The 13,888-nt window shown below is 37.0% G+C and overlaps 1 non-coding gene and 1 pseudogene across 1 annotated transcript; both read left to right on the forward strand.

The window, feature by feature from the left end:
- Positions 1–7,883: 7,883 nt before the first annotated feature.
- LOC132006437 (elongation factor 1-alpha 1-like) lies at positions 7,884–13,347 on the forward strand (annotated as a pseudogene).
- LOC132006645 (U6 spliceosomal RNA) lies at positions 9,929–10,031 on the forward strand. The gene has a single exon (XR_009401171.1). It is a non-coding gene; the product is annotated as a U6 spliceosomal RNA (small nuclear RNA).
- Positions 13,348–13,888: the final 541 nt, after the last annotated feature.

The raw sequence follows: 13,888 nt of genomic DNA on the forward strand, positions 1-13,888 counted from the left end.
GAACAAGATGGGATTGGGAGGGAGACAAACCATAAGTGACTCTTAATCTCACAAAACAAACTGAGGGTTGCCGGGGGGAGGGGGTTTGGGAGAAGGGGGTGGGATTATGGACATTGGGGAGGGTATGTGATTTGGTGAGTGCTGTGAAGTGTGTAAACCTGGTGATTCACAGACCTGTACCCCTGGGGATAAAATATATGTTTATCAAAAATAAAAAATTAAAAAAAAAAAATAGTCCTTCGGTGCCTGGGTGGCTCAGTGGGTTAAGCCGCTGCTTTCTGCTCAGGTCTAGATCTCAGGGTCCTGGGATCAAACCCCCCATCGGGCTCTCTGCTCAGCAGAGAGCCTGCTTCCTCCTCTCTCTCTCTCTGCCTGCCTCTCTGCCTACTTGTGATCTCTGTCAAATAAATAAATAAAATCTTTAAAAAAAAAAATAGTCCTTGACCAATGACAACTCTGGGGAACTAACATAAAACACCTCTCACACATCTTGAAGCAACCTAGGAATCATTCCAAAAATCTCAGCAATAAATCATTTCATGAAACAAAAGTATAAAACATATAAGGAAATCCTCTACTGTAAGTGAGAGTAGGGATATTGGAATTAAAGTACGCTAAGATCTTTGTATCTTTCTCAAGAGGAGAGCTATACTGCATATTAATTGTTGAATCCAAAAAGTCAAATATGCATGTTAAAAAAAGCTAAGGATACATAAAAAAATAAAAGGAAAAAAGAAATACAATGTTAAACCACCAGTGGTACATGGGAAAAATAATAATAAACCCTAGCAGATAGGGGAAAAGAAGAATCAAGATGTACTAAAAAGCAAGTAAAACAGATAGAAACAAATAAGATGGAATATTAAAAATCAGTGTGGGAAATTACAATTCTAAGAAGATGGTGTATTCCTATTTCCCTATTCTTCCCCTTAGGTACAACTAAAAACTTGGACATTATAAATAAAATAAATATGAGAAGACTCCGAAAGACAGAAAGAAGATAGATTGTCTGGGGAACATAAGAAACAGTACAGCAATGATTTCCCTGAGTTTTCTTTTTGCTTCATACATTCTATATGTAGAGTTGAGACAGACCGTAATACAGAAATACCAACATGTACAAAGAAAAAGAGCCCACAAAAGACTGTCCTCTTTCCTCAGAGGACCAGGAAAGACAGAAAAATTGTAGGAAATAACTATTCTATTTCAGTCAAACACCAACGAGGGCGGGAGGGAGAGGAACTGTGACCAAAATGCCCATCCACATCAGAAAAAGCCAAAAGAAAAGCCTAGAGTTACACTCTCAAGACTCTACAAGCAGGTATCTTGGTACCTCTGCCAGGGTGACATCAGAGATGACCAATGGAAGCTTGACTTTGAATCCTTTTGTCTAGTAACAAGTACCGCACCCATGAAATATCAGATGAGACTACATGAGAAGCCTGAATTTCAATACCCACCAAACACTGACAAGGGGCCTCAATTCATTTCTGCTAGAGTGGCGTCGGAGGAGGCCTAATAAAGAGTCAGGGCTTCCACCATTTCCCACAAGGGGGTTCCTCCACCCTCGGCTGTCAATAAACAGTGAGTGGGGACCGTCCATAGACTTCTGACTCCACACAGTAAGAAGGCAAGACCCAGCCACCCCCAACTTCACTGCCAAAGCAGTATCAGACAAAACCAGCTAAAATAGAAGATTTAAATAAGAACCAGAGTATTTTTTTAAGATATTATTTATTTATTTGTCAGAGAGAGAGAGAATAAGAGAGTGAGCACAAGCAGGGAGAACAGCAGGCAGTGGAGGAAGCAGGCTCCCTGCTGTTCAAGGAGCCCGAAGTGGGGCTTGATCCCAGGACCCCAGGATTATGACTTGAGCCAAAGGCAGGCACTTCATGACTGAGCCACCCAGGCATCCCATAACCAGAGTCTTATAATATGAATATGTCTGAGTTTAAATGGAAAATTATTCCTTATATGTCACAAGGTACTCAATTAGAATTTTTTTTAAAAAGACAGCCAATATATATCAACACCAGTAACAAAGATGTTACTACCTGACATAAATTTTAAAGCAACTATTATAATAATGCCACAATAAACAATTACAAAAAATGCTGGAAACAAAAAAAGAAGTCTCATCAAAGAAATAGAAGACAGAGAGAAAATGCAAAAGGACACTTTAGAACTGAAAATAGAGTAATCAAAATAAAAATGAATGGGCTCAACAACAAAATGGAGTGGATAGAGAAAAGAGTCAATAAGCTAGAATATATAGGAAAAGAAATTATCCAATTTGAACCACAGAGAGATTATGGGCTAAATAAATAACATGGGAACCTGAAAGGTGAGACTATAACAAAAGATTTAATATTCGTGCCATTGAGTCTTAGAAGGATATGAGAAGAAAAGCAAGGCTGAAAAGGAATTCAAATAATTCTTTGCACAAAACTTTCCATGTTGGCAAAAGACACAAACCTGAAAATAAAAGCAGTGAGGGAAACCTAAACAGCATAAAACCAAATAAATCCATGCTAAGACACATCATAAGTAAGCTTTTGGAAACTAAAGAAAAAGAAAAAAATCTTGAAAGCAGCACCAAAAAATGACACCATATTTGTAGAGGAAAGACAATTAGAATGACAGTGTATCCTTGTCAGAGAGGTCTTGGAGGCCAGAAGCGAATGTCACAATAGAGAAAGAAAACAACTGACAACCCAGATTCCTCTACCTAGATAGTATCCTTCAGAAATGAATGGGATCATCACGATATTCTCAGGTGAGGAAAATGAAAATAATTTGTCATCAGCAGACCTACACTAAAAGAATGACTAAACAGAAATGAAATGACATAAGAAGGAATTTTCAGTATCAGAAAGGTAAAACACAGTAAACAAAAATATAGGTTAATACAGAAGGCTTTCCCTCCTTCTGAGTATTGTAGATTATATTTGATGATGGAAGCACAAATTACAGAACTGTCAGATGCAGATCTACATAGGTAAAGATAAAATATTTAAGATGATCATATTATAGAAACAGGAAAGGTAAAGGGACATAAAATAAAGTGTGCTTTCTACACTTCACGTCAATTGGTAAAATGTTGACATTAATACACTGTGATGTTATGTATATGTAATGTAATACCCAGAGCAGTCACTAAAAAAAGCTATAAAAAACGATAGTCAAAAACACTGCAGATAAAACAAATCAAAATTCTAAAAAATATTCAAGTAACTTAGAGAAAGTAACTTTAGAGAAAGACAGAAGAAAAAAAAGAGAAACAGAGAACAAACAGAAAACAAAAATTATAAGGCAGACTTAAGTGTTTATCCCAGAGAAATGAAGATTTGTGTTCACACAAAAATCTATATAGGAGTTTCTGTAGCAGATTTATTCATGATAGACAAAACCTGGAAACATCTCAGATGTTCTTTAATAGGGAAAGACCTAAACTATAGTACATACACTACATTGAATCTACTCAGTGATCAAAAAGGAGCAAACTATATGATATACATAACCTGGGTGAATCCCCAGAAAATTATGTGTATGGAAAAAGCAAAGTCTGTTAATTATACACAGTATGATTCCATTTATATAACAGGTTTGGAATTAAAAACGTATGGATTTCTTATGGTTGGTTTGTGTCATATATCTTTCCTTATCCCTTTATTCTCAACATGTTTGCACAGGTGAATCTGAAGTGTGTCTCCTGTAGGCAGAATAGGCTATGTCTTTTAATTCACCCTGACAATCTCTGTCTTTACATGGCTGTATTTACACCACCTCTATTTAATAGAATTGTTAATGTGTTAAAGCTTAAGTCTGCTATTTTTCATTTTGTGATCTCTGTTTTTCATTTTTGTTTTTTTTTCTGTGTGTTCCTATGAGATATTTGAATGTTCTTTAGTATTTCTTTATGATTTATCTATATGGTTTCTGAGTGGATGTTTTCTATAGATACTTAGTAGTTGCTTCATATATTACATTTTATGTACAAAACATAACACAACCTACGAATGTTGACATTTTACCAATCTGAATGAAATGTAGAAACCATGCCTTAATTTACCTCTCCCCTTTTATAATATAATGGTCAAATATGCCCTCTATAATATAATGGTCATATATGCACTGTTTAAATGCATATCATTTAAGAGCGCTTTAATTTTTGCTTCAGTCATCAAGCATAATTTAAGATGCTCAACATGACAATAACCTATTGAATTTCACCCTGTGGTGAAAGAGTTTTACTGTTTCCATTGTTCATTCATTCTTTTTGATGTTTTCTTCTTTGGTCATTTCCTGTTTAAGGGACATAGGTTAGCCATTTTTTAGAGCAGGTTTACTGGCAATAGTTCCCTTAGTTTTCCTTCATCTGAGAATGTCTTGATTTCTACTTCATTCCTAAAGAACATTTTCACTGGATGTAGAATTTGGGGCTGAAATTCCTTTTCTTTTCACACTTTAAAATGATGTGTTGCTTCTTCTTGGCCTCCATGTTCTCTGATGAGAAATCTGCTGTCAGTTGAATTGTTTTCCCTGTAAGTGATAAGGTATTGTTCCTTTCTCATTGTTTTCAAGACTTTGTCTTTAGTTTTCAGAATTTTGGCTGCACTGTGTTTTGATGTGAATATTTTTTAATTCATCATGTTGGGGTTTTTTTCAACTCCTTGCATGTAGGTTTATGCCTTTTGCCAAATTTGGATGTTTTCAGCCATTATTTCTTTAATTACTTTTTCTGCCTTACTTTTTGCCCTTCTGGGACTCCAGTGATACAATTCTTTAGTTACAGTACTATAGGTTGCTGAAGTTTTGTCCTTTTTTTGGGGGGGGGGGTATTTTCTTTCTTTTTTTTCAGAAAATTTCTATCATTTTATCTTCATATTTACTGATTCTTCTTTCCTCCTCACCATTCTGCTGTTCTGCTAATCCACTGATATTTTTATTTAGTAAATAAATATTTCAGTTCTAAATTTCATCATTTGATTCTTTTTATATCTTCTGAATGTATTAATTATTCACTGACACACTTTTGTGATGCTTGCTCTACCAGTGTAGGATAATTCTAACTCTGTCATCTCAGTGTTGGTGTCTATTATCTTTTTCCTTTTTCTGTTCAAGTTGAGATTTTCCTTGTTCTTTTTTTTTTTTTTTAAGATTTTATTTATTTACTTGACAGACAGAGATCACAAGCAGATAGGGCGGGAGGGGGAAGCAGGCTCCCTGCCAAGCAGAGAGCCCAACGCGAGGCTCAATCCCAGGACCCTGGGATCATGACCTGAGCCAAAGGTATAGTCCTTATCCCACTGAGCCACCCAGGCACCCCTTTCCTTGTTCTTTTTATAATGAACAGCTGCCAGTTGAAACCTAGACACTTTTATATTATAACACTTTGGATTTATTTTTTTAATGGATTTTTTAAAATTTATTTTTTATTTTCAGCATAACAGTATTCATTATTTTTGCACCACACCCAGTGCTCCATGCAATCCGTGTGCCCTCTATAATACCCACCCCCTGGTACCCTGACTTCCCACCCCCCGCCCCTTCAAAATCCTCAGATTGTTTTTCAGAGACCATAGTCTCTCATGGTTCACCTCCCCTTCCAATTTCCCCCAACTCCCTTCTCCTCTCTATCTCCCCATGTCCTCCATGCTATTTGTTATGCTCTACAAATAAGTGAAACCATATGATAATTGACTCGCTCTGCTTGACTTATTTCACTCAGCATAATCTCCTCCAGTCCCATCCATGGTGCTACAAAAGTTGGGTATTCGTCCTTTCTGATGGAGGCATAATACTCCATAGTGTAGAAGGGTGTGGGAGAGTGCTGCATTGTTGCTGCCATATCACATAGAAGTCTATGATCCTTCATTGGCCTTCACTGACATCCAATTAAGGGTAGGTGGCTCCTCATCACTGCTGGGCAGAGGTGGGAATACCAGCTAAGACAGGAAGGGGTGCCTTATTATTGCTTCCCATGCAGCTCCACTAAGCAACAAGCTCCTTCCACTAAGGAAGGGGGCTTTGTTAATGCTGGATGGTGGTGAAAGTTCTGACTCCAGGAGGCCTCTTCTAATACCATTCCAACAGGAAATGAGTAGGTTTCCTAATTATTGCCAGATGGGTGAGTAAGGAGAAGATACCTAGGCCCCCCACATTGTCTCTGGTGATACCATAGGAGTCAAAGAGGGATAACTTCACCATCTAAGAGAGAGAAAACTCTTAGCTTTGTACTCAACCTTCTCTGTCACCACCATAGTGGTAAGGTGTTAAGGTACCTCATTTCACCCTGGTGGGAATGGAAGTCTAGACTTCTAATTTGGCTATTGTTGACTTGGGTGAAGATGAAATATGTTCTGTGGTGTTTGACTGAAGAAGAGTAATTATTGCCTTAAAAGTGTTCATTGTCTTATGCTACACCTTTCCTGATCCTTCAACTTAGACTGAGCAAGTTTCTGTTAAGGCTGGGGTTTTCTATTTGTTTTTTGTCTTTTTGATCTGTGCCCATTTTTAAGTTGCTGCTTCTAGTTTGGGACATATAAGGCAAACTGAAAACCTAGGGGAATCACCAAGTATTGTTCCTTAACACGAGGTTCCTAGCCATTCTATTTTTTTTTTTTTCCTTCCAATCTGTCTGAATCTCGTGGTTGTTTTATACATAATGTTCAACACATTTAGTTGTACCTGGTGGGAGGAATAGGAAAAAGTACATGTGTTCCATCTTCCTAAAGTCAAATTTCTTTAGGTTCCTTTTTGAAACTTCTTGTTCCCTGGAATAAAATATATTATAACCAAGAAAGCATAACATTTGTACAGCAGCTTGATACTTTCTTAAGTCTGTTTGCTAAACTTGGATTATCTCTTCTCCTAAATTTAACCCAAGGTCAATATCCAAAATAGAGAAGGAAAGGAAAAAAAAATTAAAATTAAGTGTATTTTCTTTATTGTATATCAATATAACATATTGACATACATATAACATATTTGACAACTTCCCTCACACCTCTGGGCAGCAGACTTATTCCTCTTATGGTCTTCTAGTTTCTAATTTTAACATGTGCTCATTATTTCTCATTATTTTTAGTGGCTTACATATTTTCAATCCTACTTGCTATAATTTTTAATTCTTAAAAGTAATTTCTCATTTTCCACTGCAATTTAGTTAGTGTCCACTATGAATTTTACCAAGTGAAATGTGTTTTGCCAGTGATTCTACTATTGTTAATTTTAGAATGATGTGATTATAGGTTTTAGAGTTACTTACTCATAAAACATATTTTTAAAGATTTTATTTATTTATTTTAGAAAAAGCATGTGTGAGGGAAAAGGAATGGAGAGAGAAAGAGAAAGAGAATCTCAAGCAGGCTCCGCATCAAGCAAACTACACACTGATTGTGAAGCCTGATGCAGGGCTCAATCTCAGGACCCTGAGATCAAAATCATGGACCCTAAGCCAAAATCATGAGTCTGCCACTTAACTAACTAAGCCATTCAGGTTGTCCTCATAAAATATATTCATAAAACATACTGACTACATAGAAAAATAAACAGACTTCTCAGTCTCCATGGATTTTGCAATCTGGTAGGAGAAGGAGAAAGAGATAAACAAGTAAGCAAACAAAAATATACAGTGACTACATGCTGTGGTGAATGTTATGAATGACTTTAAAACATAGGATAGTAGAATACAACAAGGTAAAGCAACCTAGAAAGTTGAGTCATTAAGGAAGGCTACACTGAAGAGTTTATGATTAAGCTAAGCCTCGAAGGAATGAAAAGAAGTCAGCCCACAAAGCATGAAATGGAGGGTGTTCTAGACAATGAGGGGCAGGAGAAAAAGGAGAAAATATCACAAACTAACATAAGAGGTGTAGTGAATGGCCCCACGATATTCTGAAACTGCCTTCCAGGGACCATTTCCAGTTTGGCTTTCTTCAACTTTTCAAGATGTTGTTTCTGCCTACCATCTGCTCAACCAGAAGGTGGTCAGCCTCAGGGACATTGGCAGTGCCAGTTTTCCTGGTGCTCCAGAAGCCTCTGGTCACTAGCTGATTACCCATTCCATCTGAATTCAAAAATCTCAGAACAATAACATTTTCTAATCTATCCAATCTCCAAAGCCCAACCCACAAGGAAAGAAGCTAAATAAAAAGGAATGTTTTGATGGAACAATTGTAGACTGTAGACAGGGAATAAAATACCAGAGTTCAAGGGCTAATTCTGCCATGCCTCTTTTTTTTTTTTTTTTTACATGTATAGGCAATTGCCTTCACTTGACAAATTATTCTTTTCTCCCTGGAAGGAGAAAAATCTCAGAGGTGGAAAAGATCTTATAGATTCAGCAGTATAGCTCTATTAACAGCACAACCAGGTACACACCAATTTTCAACCCTCATATCAAGAGATCTATTCCACCTCATAGCTGTTACACATAAAACCTGCCTTGTCTGAACCCCCAGGAATTTAAACTGGAATAAATGCTAAGTGATCAGTCTACATGTGAATGTATGTATATAGTATTTATAAACATAATCTATATACATTTTTAAAAACACGAGTGTAAAATAGTCGCACAAATGCTTTGATTTCCTCTGAAGAACAGCTATGCATATGCAAGGAAGTGATAATGTTAGAGAAGAAGCCAAGTACATAGTTTTTCTACCTCGATGTGTATTCCTACCTCCGCTAAAAGCAAAGATAGTTAACTAGTAATTGCCTCAGGAAGATGAGACACAGAGAGCATTTTCTCTTTTCAGATAATGCTGAGCATCTTTCTAGAGAAGAATAAGACTTGACAAGGGGGAAAAGCATGGAAGAGATTTGTTTTTAAGTGATCTAAACACCAACTGTCAGCCTCAAAGGAAAATAATATGCAAGACAGAAATAAAAATGAATGATGACTTAATCAGGACATTATTAGAAAGGGCACTGAGAATTTTAACTCTACCACTTAAAAAAGCTGTTCTACTTTCAAAATCAAGGCATAATCTATGGCCAAAGATGAATCTAGCAAGAATTCAGATCAACTTTATGTTTTTGAAATTTAAATTTTTTTCTTTTTTTTTTTTTAAAGATTTTATTTATTTATTTGATAGAGAGAGAGAGAGAACAAGGAGGGGGAGCAGCAGAGGGAGAGGGAGAAGCAGGCTCCCCACTGAGGAGGGAGCCCGCATATGGAATTCAATTCCAGGAACCCAAGAGCTGAAGGCAGACTCTCAACCGACTGAGCCACCCAGGTGCTCTAAAACAATTATTTTCTGTTAACCGTAAGTAATTAACATAAATGTAGTTTGACTCTAGTGACATACTCTACCTTAACCATTACTTAATGAGTTTCTTTGACCTGACAGTACCCACTCTACCTCTTCCAGGACCAAGATCTAAAGCATCTTCTGAAAGTCCCGCTGAAGATTCAAGATATGCCTCAAAAAAAAAAAAAGAAAAGAAAAGAAAAGAAACAAAAAAAAAGAAACAAAAAAAACTCAGCTAAAAAGGTTTCATGTGGGGGGCTCCTGGGTGGCTCAGTGGGTTAAAGCCTCTGCCTTCAGCTCAGGCCATGATCCCAGGGTCCTGGGATAGAGCCCCGCATCGGGCTCTCTGCTCAGCAGGGAGCCTGCTTCCTCCCCTCTCTCTGCCTGCCTCTCTGCCTCCTTGTGATCTCTGTCTGTCAAATAAATATAATCTTTAAAAAAAAAAAAAAAGATTTCATGTGAAGTTAAATTCAAAAAATGTAGAGCAAAATGAAGCTACATGTATATCTTCTTCAAAGATCTTAGCAAAATGAGCTGCATTTGCCATATACATTTGAGCAAAGAACTTATCTATGCATCAAAAGAGAGATTCTAGTGTTCCTTGAAACATAACTTGGGAACAAACCCCTGGGCACTCTAGTCAGGCTGCAGTATCAAACCACAATTCATACTTACTTCAGCATCACATATATTAAAATTGGAACAATACAAAGAAGATTAGCATGCCACCTGCACAAGGAGACATGCAAACCACAATTCATGGAGTCCCTGTGTGAAACCAAAAATTATTTCCCCCTTCATGTTGCAGAAATGTTCCATTGGATATAAACCTGATCTCATTTGCCACTTAAGGTGCACAGTTTTGTGCTCTTATAACTTTCAGAAGCACAGAACGTTTTCCTTTATTCTCCTAATCTACCTCAACATTTGTATTCTACAATGTGATTATCTAATCTAGTTTTGTAGCTCAGCGTAAGTACCAGGAAATTTACCCTCAATATTCTCACATTTTTTTGTCTTTTATTATTATGTATCTTTTGCTAGTTAGAAATAACAAATTCATGCTCACTGTAGAAATTTAACCAAAATATAAGAAAAGTAAAATCATATGATTTGATATTGTATAAAAGTATCTTAAGGTTTATATTGAGTAATAAATTCTTAAGAAAAACCAAGAATATCATGAAACAAAATAAAAGGAGTAAAGGTAGTATAGGAATTTGCCTTACCAAATATCAAAATATACTAAAAATTCACTTTAATAAGATCAGTGTGATAGAGCATAGGAAGAAACGAATAAATTATGGGAACCAAATGGAAAATCGAAAAGTAAATCCAAGGAAAGATAATAATTCATCTCTAAATGGTGACAAAGGGGTATTTGAATTCAGTGGGGAAAGATTATCATCTAATTATTATCATCATTATCATCATCTATTTTTAACAGACATAATGGTTATACATTAAATGGACAATGGTTATACATTGAAAAGAAAGCAAAATTATATCCCTTCTTTATACCATATACAAAAATACAAATAGATTATACACTTAAATTTATTTTTTAGCAAGACAATAAAACTCTTAGCAGAACATCTAGAAGAGTACATGTTAAAAATTTAAAGAGGAGAAGACATCCTAAACCAAATAAGAAAACTAAACCTAAACTTAAAACACGTAAATATGTAAACTTTTGCATGCCAAAATGCATAATAAAAAAAAATGACTGGCTTTGAAAAAATAATGCAGATGACAAAATAACTGCTTTTATTTGAAATACACAAGGATTGTTTAGAATACAAGAAAAATGCAAACAACCCTATAGAAAAGGCAGAAAAATGGAAAAAGGCAATTCATGGCATAGAAAATTTTAATGACAAAATTAATACTAATTAGGTAAGTTCACCCTTAACATAACTATAAAATATAATTTTATACCACTAAGATTGGCAAGTATTTTTAAACAGTATTTATTACTAGCAGAGATAGGAGATGAAAACATAAATTTTTACCATGTTTGTAGAATGTAGGAAAAAATCTGGCAGGAGCAATTAAAAGTAAACATACCAGGAAGCCTGGGTGGCTATTGGTTGGTGTCTGCTTTTGCTTCTGGTCACAATCCCAGGATTCTGGTATTGGGCTCCGCATTCGGCTCCCTGCTCAGCAGGGAGTCTGTTTCTCCCTCTCCTGCTCCTCCTGCTTGTGCTCTTTCTCTGTCAAATAAACAAAATCCATTTGTTTAATAAGATAAAGATAAAATAAAGATAAATAAAAGTAAACATAACCTCCCCAAAATGTAAATATACTTATACCATTTTACACCGAATGCCTGGTTTTGGTCATACTTTCCATCAAAAAATAAATCATCAGTTAATACGAATGTATGAATATAGATGATTAATATGAAATATTTGTAGTGGTAAAAGAGTTTCTCTTTCACTGAAAAGTAGAAAGATGGAAAAAGAAGAGGATTAAGAGTATACTTATCCGGCGTGCCTCGGTGGCTCAGTTGTTAAGCATCTGCCTTTGGCTCAGGTCATGATCTTAGTATTGCGGAATACAGCCCCACATCAGATCCCTGTTCTGAGGGAAGCCTGCTTCTCCCTCTCCTGCTTTCCCTGCTTGTATTCCCTCTCTCACTGTCTCTCTCTCTTCTCTGTCAAATAAATAAATATATTTTTTAAAGGGTATACTTATCCTTTTTTTCATAACGGGTTTGCCACCAGAACACAGGTGTCGTGAAAACCTCCACTAAACCTAAACCAAAATGGGAAAGGAAAAGACATCAACATCATCCTCATTGACCACGTAGATTCAGGCAAGTCTACCACTACTAGTCATCTCACCTACAAATGTAGTGGGATCAACGAAAGAACTATGAAAACTTTGAGAAGGCTGCTGAGATGGGAAAGGGCTCCTTCAAGTATGCTTTGGTTTTAGATTAACTGAAAGCTGAATGTCAATATAGTATCACCATGGATATCTCCCTATGGGAATTCAAGACCAGTAAGTGTTATATGACCATCACTGATGCCCCAGGACACAGAGACTTTATTAAAAACATCTCAGGCTGACTGTGCTATCCTGATTGTTGCTGCTGATTTTGGTGAATTTGAAGCAGGTATCTCCATGAATGGGCAGACCCATGTGCATGCCCTTCTCTTTACACATTGGGTATAGAACAACAACTAATTGTTGATGTTAACAAAATGGATTCCCTGAACCACCCTATAGTCAGAAGAGATATGAGGAAATCATTAAAGAAGTCAGCACCTACATTAAGAAGATTGGCTACCACCCCAACAAAGTAGCATTTGCGCCAATTTCTGGTTGGAATGATGACAACGTTCTAGAGCCAAGTGCTAACATGCCTTGGTTCAAGGGATGGAAGGTCACTTGTAAAGATGGGAACACCAGTGGAACCACACTGCTTGAAGCTCTGGATTGCATTCTGCCACCAACTCATCCAACTGACAAGCTCTTTCATCTGTCTCTCCAGGACATCTACAAAATTGGTGTTATTGGTACTGTCCTTGTGGGCTGAGTGGAAACTGGTATTCTTAAACTTGGCATGGTGGTCATCTTTGCTCTTGTCAATGTTACAACTGAAGTAAAGTCTGTTGAAATGCACCATTAAGCTTTGTGAGGCCCTTCCTGGGGACAGTGTGGGCTTCAATGTCAAGAATGTGTCCATCAAAGATGTTTGCTATGACAGTGTGGCTGGTGACAAAAAAAAAAAAAAAAAAAAGACCCACCCATGGAAGCAGCTGGACTCATGGCTGAGGTGATTACCCTGAACCATCCAAGCCAAATCAGGCCTGGATATGCAAATATACTGCATTGTCATACAGCTCACACTGCTTGCAAGTTTGCTGAGCTGAAGGAGAAGATAGATCGTCGTTCTGAAAAAAAGCAGAAAGATGGTCCCAAGTTCTTGGAATCTGATGATGCTGCCATTGTTGATATGGTTCCTGACAAGCCTGTGTATGTGGAGAGCTTCTCACACTATCCTCCTCTGGGCTGTTTTGCTGTTCATGACATGAGGACACGTCATGAATATGTCATGAGAAGACATGTTCATGTCTTGTAACATGAACAAGAGGACAAAAAGGCAGCAAGGTGGGGCACCTGGGTGGCTCAGTTGGTTAAGCAGCTGCCTTCGGCTCAGGTCATGATCCCAGTGTCCTGGGATCGAGTCCCACATCGGGCTCCTTGCTCAGCGGGGAGCCTGCTTCTCCCTCTGCCTCTGCCTGCCATTCTGTCTGCCATTCTGCCTGCCTGTGCTCGCTCTCCCCCACCCCCGATAAATAAATAAAATCTTTAAAAAAAAAAAAAAAGGCAGCAAGGCAGCTGGAGTTGGCAAGGTCACCAAGTTTGCCCAGAAGGCTCAGAAATTAATAGTATGAATATTATGATTCATAATATTATGATATAATTTATATGAATAAAATAAATAAATAAATATTATGAATATTATCCCCAACACCTGACACCCTAATCTTAATCAGTGGTGGGAGAATGGTCTCAGAACTGTTTATACCACTTGGCCATATAAGTTTAATAGTAAAAGACTGGTTAATAATAAGAATGCATCATAAAACCTTCAGAAGGAAAGGAGAATGTTTTGTGGA

This window comes from Mustela nigripes, chromosome 18, assembly GCF_022355385.1.
Source record: "Mustela nigripes isolate SB6536 chromosome 18, MUSNIG.SB6536, whole genome shotgun sequence".
NCBI classification, from domain to species: Eukaryota; Metazoa; Chordata; class Mammalia; order Carnivora; family Mustelidae; genus Mustela; species Mustela nigripes.